The 16,637-nt window shown below is 54.0% G+C and overlaps 1 long non-coding RNA gene across 3 annotated transcripts; it reads left to right on the top strand.

Moving 5' to 3' along the window:
- The first annotated feature begins 234 nt into the window (after positions 1-234).
- On the top strand, positions 235-15,726 carry LOC308190286. 3 transcript variants are annotated; one of them, XR_013947041.1, is made up of 3 exons: positions 235-700; positions 2,811-2,882; positions 3,193-15,726. It is a non-coding gene; the product is annotated as an uncharacterized lncRNA (long non-coding RNA). The 3 variants fall into 3 exon arrangements; XR_013947042.1 differs by having other exon boundaries at positions 235-1,170; XR_013947043.1 differs by having other exon boundaries at positions 235-1,170; positions 2,811-5,510; positions 5,621-15,726.
- The last annotated feature ends 911 nt before the right edge of the window (positions 15,727-16,637 follow it).

Genomic DNA, 16,637 nt, shown 5'->3' with positions numbered 1-16,637 from the left:
AGGGGACATGGCTGAGGAGATATGGCTGAGGGACATGGCTGAGGGGACAGGGACCTGCGGGACATGGCTGAAGGACATGGCTGAGGGGACAGGGGGCTGAGGGGATATGGTTGAGGGGACATGGCTGAGGGATGTGGCTGAGGGAACAGGGACCTGAGGGACATGGCTGAGGGGACAGGGACCTGAGGGGACACGGCTGAGAGGACGTGGCTGAGGGACGTGGCTGAGGGACGTGGCTGAGGGGACAGGGGGCTGAGGGGACATGGCTGAGGGACGTGGCTGAGGGGATGTGGCTGAGGGGAAGCAGGAGGCTGGAGGGCGATGGCTGAGGAGATGCCGTGAAGGGCGATGGCTGCTGAGGGGGAGCAGTGAGGGGAGGTGGAGGCGAGGATGGCTGGGGAAGAGGCCTGAGGGGACGCGGTGAGGGAACGCGGGGCTGAGGGCAGACGGGGCTGCCTGGCACTGGCAGGGAGGCTCTGGGTGCTGGCGGGGGTGAGGGCACCTTTGCGCCATTGCTTTGGTGTCGGTGCCACCTCTGGGGGTGGTAAGAGCGGGTCCCCTCCCCAGGCAGGGGCGAGCAACCCATACGCACAGTGCTGAAACACAGTGACAAGGGGCGCATCGTGCTTCTTGGAATCAAGGCTTTGTCATCACACCTTTGGGGACCGAGGAGGTTGCTGACAGACAGAGAAGTTTGAGGGTGGGTGAAGGCTGAATAAAGATGAAGGAGGTCCCATAGAAATGGGAAGGAGCTACATTTGGCCGGGGAGAGGATGTCCTTACATTTTACACATTTGTGCTCCCGGGAGGACATCTCCCCGGCCAAATGTAGCTCCTTCCCAAATGTGTGTAATGTACATGGAGACTGTCTGAGGTGTTGAGGCAGCTGGAAGGTTCTTGCTCCAAACCATAATGTCCAGGGCAGGTGGAGAATTCACCCACCCGCCCAAGAACCCACATGACAGACATCACTGCTGCTTTTGCTTAGATTCTACCATGGCCCTTTTGGTCCAGAAATATGGGTATCTTTGCCTGCAGGACAGGAGAAAGACGGGAGAACAAGTTGTAGTGATGAAATGTACAGATAGCAGGATGGTACGTGATGAAAGAACAGGCTTTTTACAGCAGGCGTAGTTGTAGTGCACATGGCTGAAACTTCTTAGGGAGCAGGTAAGTGAAAGGTGAGACCATTAAATATTGGTGCAGTGACAACAACCGTGCAGGAGGAATGTTCAGGCTCATGCTTCATGGCTTAAACCATTGCAACCTATTATGCGAGTTCATCGCGGAGGGAGGGCTGTCTGTTGACAGCAAAGTTTGTGCATGTGCCCCAGGGGTGTATGTGTCACTCGTCTGACCAGAGGGAGCTACTGAATCTCATGGGAGTATGCGACACACTGGCCTGCTAGATAAGAAAATCAAAGTGTAGTGACTAAATTAAACCAAAAATAGGTGTGTCTCTTAGGTCTGGTCACTTGCGGGAGGGAACACCCTTTGCATCAGGCTGTGGGAAGGGGCACACCCCATCCATGTGCAGGTAAGGTTGCAGCTTCTGCCCGCCCCCCTCCTGCCAAACTTGAGAAGTGGGTGCTTTCCAGGGCCCCGCTTGCAAGGGCAAGATAGGGGGAAATCCCATGTCCTGATGAAAGGCATATATATAACAACTGCTTGTACCATGTGCTATTTTTAAGTTCTGTGATAAAATAGCTTCTTAATAGCTTGCTTTGGGAGGACCAGGTGACGGTTTGAATTTCAGGGCTGTCCCAGCCTATCCAGGACTTCATATCAACGTAGGCTTAAAGGTCCCTCTCTCCTCCTTGGTAAATCCACCTCTGTTCTCTGGAGCCTTTCTGCTAGGTGCTGTCAGAGGTAGGGTAGACCCTTGTTCTGGTGCAGAACAGTAATTCCCATGCCCCTGGAGCAGACTGTAATACAACAAAAAGTAGTGGGTTACATCAGTGCCATGCTAGGGAGTATACCTGACCACTGGGCTGACTGCTTTTGGCTCTAGAAAGAACTTCTGGTTGCTCACCAAGCCCTGAATTTATTCCCCAAAAGGAAAATGTCAGAGTCCATAGCCTAGACTTCAATGCACGCAGGTCACGTGAGAGACGGACCATTGGTGTTTTAAGGAGACAGAAGTTTCCAGACTTTACTGTGTCAAGCGACAGCTTTGATAACACCCTATTCCCAGCCAAGCACACCTAACCATCATAAATCAGGGCAGGTGGCAGCCCTTTGCTTTTTTTAATGATAGGTGTGTCCATTCTAAACTATATGGTACAGCAGGCCACTGCCCTCCATAATCCAAACATCCCTATTTCATTGCACATGGAATTTGTGAAATGTCCATTTGTAAACTGGGCTACCGTCAGCCCCAAAGCAGTGCTTTTTCTCCTCCTACAGAGACAAACTAAATCTGTTTCTGTGGCATGTAGCACCACTGCCCAGACAGCTCTCTCCCATCGTTGCTCTCTCATATGCATTGCTAGCTGAGAACGGATTCTTCTGCTTGCCTCATCCCCATCTACAGCTGCTGCTTCTTTGTTTTGCGTGACCTTCTCCTTGGACACCTTAAGCTGCTTTGGTTTTTTGTCCTATAGCTTCTCCTTACACTGAGAATTGGGCTTCCTGATATCCTTAGATCCTGTCTTGCTTCAGCTGAAGCCAGTCGTACTTTTATGGTTGGCATTGAAAGCAGGATGGAAGAGTGTTTGATAGCTTAGCTTACATCTGATGAGCAGAATAACTTTTTCCTGACCAGAAGGAAGAACGACATGTAATGCAAGCTACATCTCTCCTCTGCACAGATAAATTCCTGTAACTCTTCAGAAACCATCAATGTAAAGGCAGGATGAAATCCCAGATGGGCTTGTTTCGAGGTGAACAACTGATTTACATGTTCTCGTAGTTGATACTGCACTTACAAGCCTAGCTTGCCCAGAAAACTGATGGCTATTTTATTAACCTACCCAAGTTCAGTGCAAGTTTGTGGGGCACTATTTAATATGAAACCTCCCTGGTTTTTGCCTAAAATTGAAAGCCTGCTTGTTTCTTTCTGGGAGCAACTTAAGGACAGACTTGATTTGTTGCTTTTCTATGTGCCTCCCCTATGCAAAACTTCAGAGCATTTCATTTATATTTGTTTATCCCTCAAAAGAATATAACCTACTTCTCCACTTGCTTTTCCAGCTGCCTCTCCAGTCTGAAGAGTCCTTTCTCAGCTGCATGTGGCCTGAAAGAGAGGGCAGCAAGAACCACTTTACTCTTGGCGTGGTGGCCAAAATCTACAAGGTGCTGTGAGTGCATCTGTCCTTGCAGTAGGGAGGGAGATTATTTTATTTTTGTGAGGGAGGCAGAGGGAAAGAAGCTTAGCAGGCAATGGCTCAGCCCTTTCATCAGGCCAGACAGTAAAAGTGGATGGGGGAAAGGGAAGGGGACCAGCTCATCTCCCCGAAGAGTCACTTCTGCCCAGCAGGGCAGGTGGAGCGGGCCAGAAGCTGGGCTGTTCTACATGTAGGCCTGACTCGTATCTCCTGAGTCACTCGGGAGCACTGAGAGCTGGAAAGCGAGAGCTCATTTCGGGCAAATGCGCATTCATCTCCACTTTGATGGGAGCCAGGGCAAATTAAGGATGCCTGGTAAAGTGGCAGGGTTTGGCTCTGCTGATTCCAGGGAACTGACAGCAAAAGTCTTGGAGAGAAAGAACTGTACAGCTTTCTTGCCCACTTTTCAAGGGTTTGTCATTCACTCCTCAAAGCAAGTGACATGATGGCCAAAGGTGAATGCCTGACATGAGAAGTGCTTGCGAGGCAGGCTGCTGGGGTTTGTCCTGGCTCCGCAGGGATGCTGCTCTCAGAGCTGCTTGCTGCTGAGGGGTTCGCTGTCATTCCTCTGATCTCTCACTCATTTCAAACAGGCAGCAGAGCCTTCGGAGGGGTCATTTCCAAAAATGAGTGCAAGGCAGAGTGGCAGTTAGGAAGTAGTGAACCTGAACCTATATTAAAAAAAAAAAAAAAAAGTTGGACTTGAGCTATAAAGTGCTTGAGTGGAGCAGTCAATTACTGCAACACTTAGAGCAGCACCCAACAGTCTCTCATTTCCAGGAAAAGGAGGTGTTTGTATGCTTTTCAAAGTGAATGCCTGAAAGCACCTTGGAGAATTTGAATACTCTTACAAAACCAGCCGGTAACTTTCACTCCCATGCCGCAGTCTTCGTTTCACATCCACTTCCCTATCATGAATCAGGATGCAATAAGAAGCTAACTAGTCAGAGCTAGGCAGGACGCTGCTCCGGCGACAACAAAAGCGTTTGTGGGTCACTGGCAGATAGTCGCCAGCCAGACAGGGCTGTTTGCTCATTGAGGCTGACTCCAGCGTAATGGAAGGCATGGAATTTTGGCCGGGGATCCTTGCCGTCCCAGCGACCTGTCGAGTCTCTCTGACCGGTCATGAGATTTGCCTTGCAGCTGGCACGCCCCGTGGTCTCCTGATCTGGGCTCTATCCGTCACCGTCCCCGGTGCGCGGGGCCGCGGAGGAGGAGGAGGGTGGCTGCGGCACGGTGCTGGGGCTGGGTGAGAACCACTGCTGCGGCTCTGCAGTCCAGGAGCACCGGCAGAAAGTGCAGCTCTGGTGGCCAGCCTGTGTCTAAGCCCTGCTGGAGGTGACCCAGGGCACGGGGCGCTCCCCGCTTCCCCCACTCAGTGCCTGGTTTCCCGTGCTGGACGAGGAGAACCTGCAGACGTCAGGGGACGTGGGCTTGTTGTGAGGCAGGAGCTGAGACTCGCAGCGTTCTTCAGGCAGAGCATTACCCTGCAAAGCACCGGGCAGCCTGGCCTTCTGGGGACTTAGCCCTTCTCCTCTGCACCGGAGGGGGCTTTTAGCGTCGAGCTGCTCCCCTCTCTAGCCTGGGCCTCTGTAAACCGTGCCCACTTCTCCTGAAGCAGAAAAATTGTGTTTGTGCTGCAATGACAGAACGGAAATGTCCTCAGGAGTCTGTGTGTAGCCTTGAGTTACCTTTTATAAATAGGTTAACAGCTGGAGGGCCCGTGTTTGTTTAAAGGCAAAGACATACAGTACATGCCCTATATGATGTGCTCTGTCCTAAGTAGTTCTGCCATTTTGTTGATTTATGTCTGGAGATTAAAGGATTTGCCTTTCAATAAAATTATTCTCCTCAAACTACTAAGTGGGGGAGAGAGGGGATTTTAAGCACGTTCTCCACAGTGTGCAGCTATCCCTGGTGAAGCCACAGACGGTTTCTTCCTTGCTGTGCCGCTCACAAATTACTCCTGGTGACTTTGACTGTGCTTTGCCATTCCTCTCCTGCTTCTGGAGCACAGGACACTGGGGACAAGGCGGGGTGAGAGGTCTCTGGGCCCCAGGGAGCTTCCAGCCCGAACTAGATGGAGCATGTAACCAGGACCGACAAAAGCTGTGTGATGAGACAGAAGACGACTGTTCTGGGAAAAAGAAGTCTGCAAAGAGCCCAGCTTCATGGGCCCTGCAGGTCTGCACAAAGCTTTCTGCAAGTCAGATCCCTCACCAACCAGGAGTGCCTCAGGGCCAGGGCCTTGTTCGTTGTAATCTCACCGTTCTCATCCTCCCTCATGTGCTCAGGTACAAGATAAGGCACAGAAAGCATCAGCAGGGAAAGTCGTCATCACTCATCTAGAGGCCGGAAGGAGCAGAGCTGGGGGTGGTGAGGTGAAGGACACGGGTATCTGGAGGACTGACGTGCCTCTTTTACGAGAGATGTGCTGTCGTCGCTTGGACAAAGTGAAGGCACTGTGACAGGCAACCAGACCTCACACCTCTTTTCACATCACCTCGTCGCTGGTGGTGCCAGGCGCGCGGAAACGGAGCAGTCAGTTTGCCAGGCTGTGGTAGGGGTGATCTCCTCACGTTGAACCTCATCCTGCGCTCTCATTGCTGGCCTCCGAAAGCTCTGGGACAAGGGATTTAATAACTTTTCCATACCACTCATTATGACTATCCTAGACTTCTTGGGACCCAACGGTCCACTCCCTTTCTGAGCTGTAATAAGCCAGTGGCAACGCTTTCTTGTGGCAACAAGTTCCCCGGTGTAATGGCACATGTGCAAATTAATGGTTTGGAATGTGCTGTTTTCTAATTCCTTTGTTTTTGTGCTACAACAAAAAAGAAATGGAAAGCTGCTCCCGCTGCACCTTCTGCAGGCTATTCAGTATTTTCTCTGCTTCCATCACATAACTTCTGACTTTGCTTTTATCTGAGGTAAGCGTGGCCAATCCCTCAATCTCTCATCGGGTGCTCTTCTCTGTTCCGTGGCTGCCTGCCCTACTTCTGGTGAACTCTCTTGACTTCTTCAACTTCCTTGCTATCGTGGGAAGTGACAGCAGTACGGGTGTTGTTTTTGGCAAGGCTTTACCGTTCGCCTGCATCTCCTACATCACTCACCTGTGTTCCAGTACTTTCATTATACTTCATCATCTTTCTTTTAAATCTCTAACATTTTGTTGTTCCTTTTTTCATATTTTTTTTCAGAGTAGGCAGAAGTCAGGACAGCGACAGTAATGCCCAGGTTCCCTTTCTGAAATGACACAGTCGCTTTAGAAGCCTGACTCCCATGAAATTCCCCTTGGTTCATGGAAATGGCTGAGAGCACTTTGGCTGTCTGAAGAATTCCCAGGGCATTTTCTGTTGTTTATTTTCCATTTGGGCAGCGAGCCCATTTGCATGAAGCCTATGAAGGACATGTGGGATGGAAAGCCCGTATGCGTGATGCTCATCCACTGCTTTGCAGCCACTGCTGGTCCCATTTTGCACACTCATTAGTCCAGACATGCAAATAAAGGGTGTGGAGCTTTCATTTAGATGCTTTAGTTTTAAATATGAGCCACACATGAAAATTGCATGAAAAACATCTTTTCAGGCTAGAAGCAAGCCCTCAGTGTGGATTAAAGGCAGTGTCACATTAGCAGCAAGGCCAGAGCTCAGCCCTTCTTGATCAAAAGCTTCTCTCCCCTGCAGCGTGAGCTAATGGAGGTAGCAGTACAGCCCCTGTGTCAAGCACGAATTATTCAGATGCAGCACAGCAGAAGGCAGAGATCCTGATACGCGTAGGGGCCAGCTCTGCAGCATCACCTGAGAGCCGTGCATGTTCGTGGCGGTGCCTGCAAGCCCCTCGGCACCCCCCAGGCGTGGTACTGGGCAGGCAGTACGGCAATTTGCCACTACCACCTAGCAAAGCCTGCCCAGCTCAGCAGCAGCAGAGCACCGGGCTGCGGAAGATGGACCTTCCGAAACATTCAAATGCGTTACCTCACTGAGACGGGTTTTTCAGGCTTGCAATTGGAGAGGTTTTCTGAATCTGCTCCCGAACCCTGGCTGCCAAAACAGAGTGGAATATACGAGCCAGAGAAATTCAGCGAAGCCCCGAGGCCGGGGTTGGAGAGGTGATCTCTGAGGAATTATCTCACATCCAAAATTGCAGTAGGAAAAAAAAGAAGGAATATGCTGGCTGGGGTGAGGGCGTAACTGCTAGAAACTGGCCCAAAGGAGAAAAGTGAAAGCACATCAGCGTGCTGCGTGACATGGCCGCAGCAGAGAGCTACATGCATTATATATAAAACAGAGGGTGGATGACATTAAAATTAAAAGTTGCTTGAGAATGCTGAAGGATGAAACCCAATCTGTCATATAAAAATTTAATTACGTTGTTGTTAAACCCAAGGTTTCTGGAAGAGACAAAGTAAACACAGTTTCTAGAAGACTCTTTCTTCTCTTGGGACTTCATAACAGAGCTGGAGACCTGATTGTGAAATTTCATCATCGTCAGTAGGAAAAAAAAAAAAATCCAGACAATATCCAAAGCTCATGCTCAGAGGCCACAAATGGCTATATATTTTTTTCCACATATTTTTCTGCTCTCACTGTAAAAAGAAATGAGAGCTGGGGGAAATGACAGCAGCTCTCATTACTATGGGTGAGAGTTCCCATTTAAATTCTTATTCATCTTCCAAAAATGCAAGACTTTAAGCAAGGGGAGGGGATCCACTCCAGTTGCTTGGAATAGAAATCCAAATCATTCATACAAAGCATGGAAAATAATGATAATCTGATGGAAAAAAATCTTGGCAAGCCGTGAAATTCAGAAAAGGAAGGAGGGGAGAGGGAGGACAGAAGATTGTAGAAAGCCTGGCCTTGGCAGAAGTTAAGTTCAGCAAGAAGGCTGAGAGCCCCCGAGCGTTTCAGGGTCATGGGGTAAACCGCGTCCTGCGGGGAGTGGGCGGGTATTCAGGGCTCAGCAAAGGCGAGTTGATGGGGACTGAGTTAAGTATTCTTTTGGTGTTTAATTTTTGCAGTCAAGAGGAATTATCACAGAAAATAGCATGGCAGTTGACAGGCAGAAAATTAAGGAACACTTAGGCATGTTCTCTGTGAGTTGAACGTAATAGGAAATATAGGGAGCGTTCACCAGACCAGGATCCAGGCAACCCGGTAGCCCAACTCAACTGTTCTCAAGTGTTTGATAAACTAAATGAATCCCTATTAGCAGCACTTAGCTGTGAAGTAATATCTCTATCAAAGATTGCCTTTAAAGGGAATAAACCAAATTCTGAAGGAACCAAAGCCCCCCTCATCTAACCTGCTCCCAAGTTACTTTATTGGAAGGTTTGCAGCAGCTGGGAAAATTGTGGGCATGAAATGCCGCAAAATAAGTGATAAAGAAACAGGAGATAAAAAATAAGTGATAAAGACTTCTTTAAATAAAAGTCCTCAGTGCCAGCATTAGTCAATAAACGGAGAATCTTACAGATAGAGAGAGCTTGGGAAGAAATGAATCCCAGAGAACGAGCTAAAAAGCTTACAAGAGAGTCAAGACAGATCAGCAAGTTGTGTTGCAATTAACTAATTTAAGAGCATAGTTGAATATGTTGGTGACAGATGCCAGCAAGCAAACCTTTAGGAACACAAGGACGCCATGTGAAAATGAAGCTATTGGCTTGGAAGTTTGAAATGACTCAAGAATTCTTTCCAAAATTAAAAACAATCCCAAAAGGTCATTTCACAACATAATGAAATATGTGCTACTGTTGCTGCTTAATATAAAACCCCGCAGGCCTCAAAGAGCCCGAGTTCTGAAGTTATTCGAGTAGACCTGTGAGTAGCAGGCTGGCTGGAGATAGGATTGACTAAACCTGAAATTGGAGATAAGGAAGTCCCAGGCAAGAGGCAAGAAGGACTTGAAAAGCTCTGGGGCCAGGCAGCACCCAGGCAAACGGCACACGAGGCATTGAAGGCATTGTTAGCACACCCCTGAGGGGTGCCCTTCAGGACATCCCTTTCAAGGAGGAACGTCCCCAGCCCCTGAAAGAAGCTCCTGGTGTTGTTCTCCTGGTAGGCAGAGCCTTTGCTGGGTGCAGTTCTTAGAGGCCCGTATCGTTACTACATCGCCGTTTAAAGATTTTAGCAAAAGCACCAGGCAGTGAACTGCTTGTGGTTTATGTAACCCTCAAGTGAAACTGGATGAAGTGAGGACAGTGTTCAGCTCCTGCTAGCAGAGCACTTGGAAATCGTCGTGGTGCTCGCTTTAGCCAGCAGAAAACCTTTTATTTTTAGCTGTATGAATCTCTCATTGTAGAGAGGGTTGGGGAAAGGGAGTGCTCCGTTTGAAGTTGTGTCCTGTGTGGACATCCCTCCCATATTCTGTTAACGCACGACTTCTCTCAGTGTCAGCCCCAAAGCAGTTTGAAAGTCAATGGAGCAATTCTCTGCCTGAGAACAGCCTCCGATGCCTATTGTCTCCTTTACTTGGCCATGGAGCCTTTGGAAGAGAGCACAAGGAATAATCAGTTTGTCATAACTGTCGGGAACGCACTGCACATAGCTTCACATGCTGACAGAATAGTGCTGGTTGTAACCAGCCCAAACATTGCCCTAAAATTAGTACCCAGATAAATCCGTTGCTTTGGGAAAGCATCTGCTTTCAAATTAAATGAATCCAGACCTGAATGCGAGCGATATTTTTGCTGAACTTGAGCTGTCACCCTACCAGAGCATGATTAAGTATTAGACTGCAACAAATTCGTCAGGAAACCTGAGAAGTAAAATGTCGAGCCATTGAGAAGAGCCAAACGACTTAAAAGTCAAATTGCTGTCTCAGCAAATGGGAGCAGATTTGGAGCACTGGGGGAATATGCAATTTCTTGGTTGGGAAGACGAGCCACAGTCATAATGAATATTTTGCCAAGCCTATATCTGGTTTCAAAATCTTCCCACAGTCATCCCAAATAAGCATTGGTGAGAATGCAATGTTATTAGAAAGGGGACGGAATAAGAACAGCCTGAGAAGTAATGAATGAATGTAGGCTGGTAACAGAGGCTTGTTAAACAGGGGGCACTAGCTCGGAGGTTGCAAAATGAGGTCCTGTCTCTTGCAAAAGCAGGCACGGGGAAGGCGGGCGGAACGCAGAGCCCCGCAGCGCCAGTGCCCTGGGCTTGCTGCAGCTCCTGCAGCCCTCGGAGGAGCTGGGTCTGCTGCCACGAGCGCGAAGTCTGCTCTGTCCGGCATGCATGTGCGTGTCCGGGAGCACTTGTGGGGATCCTGGGGCTCACCCAGTGGGCTGATGCCCGTGGTGATGCTCGATGTGGGCCACCTCCCGCAGAGCCATCACCAGCTGCGGCAGCCACAGTGGGGTGGAAACGCTGAGCGGCAGCTCCGAGTCCTCCAGGTCAGCTGCGCAGAGCCAGGAGAGGAAATGGAAATGTGCACGCGGTGGTGAAGCGGGATACGGCGCTGCGGAGGAGAAGCAAAGGGCCTGACCGGAGAGCTGCTGGACTGGGCCGTGCGATGGGACCGTGGCCATGGGCTCAAGGGGGAAGGGGACAGAGGGGCTGTAGCGCTCCTGATTTCCCTTGAATGGGGAAAAAGCTGTGACCAGGATTATTGATGGGAATATAAAATGTTGCTGTGTTGATTAAAGAAAATAATCACTTCCTCCAAGAATGACTGTGTGTTTCAGCAGAGGTTACTCATCTTTTCTTTGTCTGGGACAGCAGCAGCTTGGCATCGCTCTTCCCCACCCGTTTTAAACCTTAACCATGGAAGAGGAGATTTAAGCACTGGGCAAGTAAAGGAATACTTAAAGTGGGCCAGCTGGTCACCCAAGAGACTTTTCTGACATATTTGGAAACTGAGACAAATGCTGCTGGTCTGGTGAAGCCTGCAGGGCCGTGCTCCGGCAGTGAGCACCACCAATCCCACGCGGTGCTGGGAGGAAGGGCTGGGGCTGGGGGCACCCGGGGGGACCCCGGCCACCTGGGCTCCGGCTGCTGCCCGGGGAGGAAACCTGGGAGCAGGATATATCATTTTTTCTGTGTACCGAGATTAAGGCTGCGTACCGAGCTGCCCATGCGCCGCGTTCGTCTGGGAAAGGAGCAGCAGCAGCTCCTTTTGGCAGCGCGGCGGAAGAGCGTCAATGTAAGTGCTGTTTCCAAGGTTCCTCGTAGGGTTAGGTTAAAAGGTAGGTTGGAACAAATCTTGGAGAGATTGTGGTGAAAGCGAAGCTTCGTGTTTGTATGGTAAACATGCCCAGTTATTAAAGAGCATTAGGATGCGATTTGTAACCAAATATTACAAATACGGCTATTTATTACCAAGCGATCCCGCGGTAATCCCTAGGGGCTTCCCAGCCAGAGTGCTCAGGCACAAAGAACGGAGAGATAATCTCTGCTCTAGCAGTTGACTACAGACAGCCTCTTGTTCAGAGAGGAAAATCAGGCCAAAACTGGAGGAGCAGCTCAAAAAAAAGGAAGTCTATTGTTAGGAAAGGCTGGCGTATCGACGCCCTGCCGCACAGAACCGAAAAGTGCACGAGTGGGGTGCGTGGCTGAATTGTTGCCATTTATTTATCGCTGAAAATACGTTTAGCTGAAAACAATCAGCATATTTTTAAACACTAATGTTTGCTTAGAAATATCTGCTTCTCTGCCAGGACAGCTGAGGGGAGCTTAATGAAATGGCAGAAATTGCATCCTGATGTTGTGCGGAGGCAGCCTGCAGAAGGGAGCAGTGATTACGTCTGTTTCTAATATCTACAGGCCATTAATTTTAAAGCAATTAAAATTGCTAAACAAGGAGACGGCATAAAAGTGCTATTTTATACAAGCACGTACGTGTAACGATGTGCAGGAGAGGGCCGCCACCAGCGGTTCCTCACGAGATGTCCGTGTAAATGCACAGCTGCTGCAGCCGTGCGCTGCAGCCCTGCGGGTGCCCGCGGCGGGCCCCGCTCCCCAGCGGCACGGTGATGGGTGGTTTGGGGCAGCACGCAGCCGACGCAGCAGCGACGGGTGGCGGGAGGCCTCGCGGGTGCTGCCGGAGCCCGCGTCGTGGTGCAGGCCTTTATACCGGTGTCTCTTGTCCCCTCCTTGAGCATCCCACGCCTGCCGAAAGCCAGGCTCGGGGTTTGCCCGGTTGGTCCGGCACGTAAATAACACGCAGGAGGATGAGTGCTGCCGTTTGGATGTTGGCGTTCTCCTCGCTGGGAGTTCGGTGAGAGAGGAGAAGGTCCCCAGGCATCGGTGATGGCCGGGTGAGAACACGGGGAGGCTCCGTGTCCCCCAGGCTCCTGCCGGTGCTGCGTACTGAAGGGCCCCGTACGCAGCTGGGCCACGAGGAGCTAAAGTATTTTGTTCTTTTGAGCTGGGGCAGCTTCTCATCCCCGGCTGATTAAAATGGCCTGCAGTGGATGCTGCGAGCAACCTGACACCGTGACTCAGCTGAAAGCAGGCCCCGGCGCTGCCGCCGGGCCCGGAGTGCACAGCGCTCGCTGCGGCGGAGACAGCCCGAGTGCACGGGGCCCCGCAGGAAACTATGGCAAAGACCAGCTCTGTTTGGAAATAACGGAGTTATTTATGAGGGGGTGGGTGCCCGCGTGCTTTTGTCAATGGCAACAGCAGCCTGGAGAAAGAAACGTCTATTTTAGCTGCCGAGTGGTGAGGGAGGAGAGATCGCCTGGCTTTTTGGGCAGGGGGCTCCACGTCTACTCCAAGAGGAAAAGCAAGTGTCCGACCCCCAGCATTGCCACCGGAGGCCTTCGGCAAAGCACAGGAGCTCCTGTTCTAGCCGAAAGCCGAATGCGAGCACGTCGCCACGGAGATGGGGGAGGAAGCCTCTTTAACAGCCCCTCTTAACCCAACGCTTTTTGGTTTTTCCAGGCTCTCCTCTTGCAGCCCTGGTAACGTGCGCCAGGGCGTGAAGGCGTGGGGCAGGCAGCGCTTCCCGCCGTCCGCCTTCGCTGCCCCTGCTGCAGAGCAGCCCCGGGCCAGAGCCCAGGCTCAAACCCAGGCTCAAACCCAGGCTCAAACCCAGGCTCGCTGCTCTCTGCACAAGCACGCTTCTGATGAAGGGTCCTGGGCACCCGTCTGGGGAAGAAAAGCCCAAGAGCACCCGGCTCTGCGTCCAGCTCCTGCATCAGGGATGTGAGGCCTCCAGGTTGCTGCAAAGTCATAGACTCGTTTAGGTCAGAAGAGACCTCTAAGATCATCGGGTACAACCATGAGTCGTCGAGCCCCTGCTGTGTTCGGCCATGCTCAAGATCTGGCCATGCTCAAAATCCAGCCGTGCTCAGAACAGCACCAGGTCCCTGCCGGACCCAGAGCAGAGGCTGGGCTGGTGGCAATGGGCTCAGTTGGGCAGAAGGAACGCTAACACAGCAGAGCTGGGTGCGTGGAGGCGACTGAAACAGATGAGAAGGTGATCGAGAGCCTGGGCTCGATGCCTCACCTAAGCCCAGGGTGCGTCCGGACTGGGGTCTGGCGATGGCTGGGGTGCGTGGTGGCAGAGCCGCACGTGGTCCCGGCACATCTCAGCACGGGCACTGGAGCTCTGCGGGGCCCCAGCGCCTCGCTGCCCCTTCCCACGTCCCCACCGCGGGCACTGCCAACCTCTGTGCGCGGGGCCAGGCCCCAGCTGCCAGGAGCTGCCCAGCGCCGAGCAGCGTGCAGCCACAGCGCGAGGCCCGTCCACGACTCGCCGGCTCCAACGCAGCCTCCGCACACACGACAGCCGCCCGCCGCTTTGAAGCCCGTCCACAACGTGGGAGCAACAATCGCGGCTTTGTCCCCCCGCTCCGAACGTCCCTGCTCCCGCTGCCAGCTCTGCGGGCAGAGGCGGTCTCCTAGGCCACGGACACACGTCCGCTCTGCAAACAGCGGCGCGGTTTGAGAGATCGCCCCGCTCCTGCCGCCCCCTGTGTGAGCTGCTGCTGCAGCTCCTGGACCTGGGGCCCCCCTTCGAGGCTTCAGATCCGGGATGCCACAGAAGGGGTTCGAGTGTCAGACGTGACCTCGTCTGCTGTGAGTTTGGGGTGAAATCCCCCTGGAGCAGGGGTGCCCCCGGGCCAGGGGCTCGCTGCTGTCGCAGCTCCAGGAACCAGCCCGTGAGGGTCCCCGCAGCGCCGCAGCCTGCGCGAGGCCCAGCTGAGAGCAGGGAGCCAGGGCCCGGCCCCAGCTGACATCTGCACACAGCTGGGAGGTGTGGGTGTGTGTGTGTGTGTGCACGTACCGCCCGTAGCACGACCAAGCCGTGAGCTCCAGCAGCGCTGCTGCTGCTAATCAGAGTGACTCCGGGCGGTCGCTTAAGCAGGTCAGGCCCGAAATGACGGCTCTGCCCCGGTAACCTCACCTGCCCGGCCGAGGGAGGAGCGGGTCCTGCTGGTTCCCGACGGGAGATGGAGGTGAGCAGAGCCGCCGAGGGCAGGAGGCGAGGCAGGAGAAAGGCTCCCGGCGTCTCCTCGCTGCCACAGTGCCCGTCCCCAGTGGCCTGGGGCGAGCCTGGCGGGGATCGAGGATGGGGACGGCGGCCGTGCCCTCCACGTTTCGCCAGGAGCCTCCCAGCCCTGCCGGGGCCGCTGCCGCCAGCTCGATGGGAGCTCCCTGCTCTCGCCAAGCTTCCTAAAATCCTCCTGCAGCACTGGGGGGTGAGTTACCGTGGGCTGCTGTGCCGGCTGTGGATGTTTGGGTAACCGGAGACACGGGGACAGCGCAGGCAGAGCCCTCCGGAAGGGACGGGCAGCTCGCCTTGGTCTGAGCACCTTGCCAGGAGGCAGCCCGAAAGCTCGCCGGGGCCTGGCGCTTAGCAGCCGGTGGGAAATGGGGATTTCTGAGCGTGCCAGGGCCGGTGAGGTGGGGAGGAGGGGACGGCCACCGACCATCCCAGCTCTGCTCGGCAGTGTCCACGCATTGCACAGGGCCGGATGCAGAAGCTCAGTGCGGGGCCTCGGCCTCTCACCCCCTCCGAGCATCTTCGGGATGTGAGCGGTGCGGGGCGGTGCTGAGGGGCTGGGTTTGTGCCCAGCCAACCCTGTCCCCCAGATGGGCTTTCTCGCACCGGCTGCAGAGTTCATGCTGCGTCCCATTAAACGATGCTTATCGTCAGCAGAGCTGGAGAGCTTTGGGAACCTGCCGGAGCGGGCGACTTCCCAGGGACGGCTTCCCCGTTTCAGCAGAGCCTGGACCCCTTGGGGAGGAAGAGCGTCCCGGTGTCTGCATCGGTGCCCAGGGGCTCCCGCAGTGCCGCTCCCAGGCCCGGGGCGGTCACGGGCCGGGTTTCCCAGCGCTGTGGGGCTGTGGGTCTGCGCGGTGCGGGGCTGGGGCTCTGCCTCGCGCCGTGACCGTCGGCCTTCGCTCCCAACTTCAAGCACATTCGGTGCGGGGGAGAGGAGCGGCCCAGTGGGACCAGTGGGGCTGTGACCGGTCGTGCCAATGGGGACTTGGGGCACCGCTCGTCCTGCTGCAGGACCGGGGAACAGCCAGGCCCCTGCTTGGCCCCTCCGCATGCAAAGCACGGACAATGCACCCAGGACAGCCCCAAAGGCACTTTGTGATGCCCCCTGCATGGGCAGAGCCCACATCTGGGCTCATGAGGATGCCTGGAGAGTTCCTGTGGGCATGGGGCTCGCCGCGTGCTGCACTGGGTGGCTTGGTGGTGGCTGGAACCCTTCAGCACACCGCTGGCCCCGGCGCACAGCTCTGCCGGTCAGCCCGCGTGGGAAGGGCTGCAGCAGGTGGTGGCTGGAGCCAGGGCACGGCTCCTGCCCCTGCGCTCCCCACGGCCGGAGCGGAGCCCATGGGAAGTCCCCGCAGCAACGCCGAGCCCATTTAGCAGGGGTGAGTGCCGCGGAGCCGGGCTTGCACCTTCCCCTGGCACCGGGCAGCTGTTTGAAGAGGTTTGTGCAGCGCCGCGTGGTGTTTGCACGTGCTAATCTCGTCGCTGCAAAGTAGCTGCTGTCTCCATCCCCACCCTGCTGCATTCCTTCGGTGGAGACACCCGGGATCCGGCCGTGGGGGTCCTCCACTGGCACTCACATCCCAGCAGACACCGACCTTCCCTTCCCACCAAACACGAGGGCAAAAGCCATCCCTGAGGTGCCGCCTGGTTCCAGACACGAGCGCTTTCCCCAGTCCCTGCCCACGGGGCCCCTGCCCGAGCCCCCCGGGGTCCCTGCCCTCCCCGGGGATGCTGTCGCCCACCCGGCCCCGTGGCAGCAGGGCTGTGGGGCCGAGGCTCTCTGGCCTGGCGCGGGGCTGTGACGGAGCCCTTGGTTTGGGGGATTTCCCGCACAGAGTGAAACAGAAAGAAGAACTTGGC

The sequence above is a fragment of the Anser brachyrhynchus genome (assembly GCF_964034855.1).
Source record: "Anser brachyrhynchus genome assembly, chromosome: 2".
NCBI classification, from domain to species: Eukaryota; Metazoa; Chordata; class Aves; order Anseriformes; family Anatidae; genus Anser; species Anser brachyrhynchus.
Note: the sequence above shows the minus strand (reverse complement) of the source record. Positions and strands in the feature narration are given on the sequence as shown.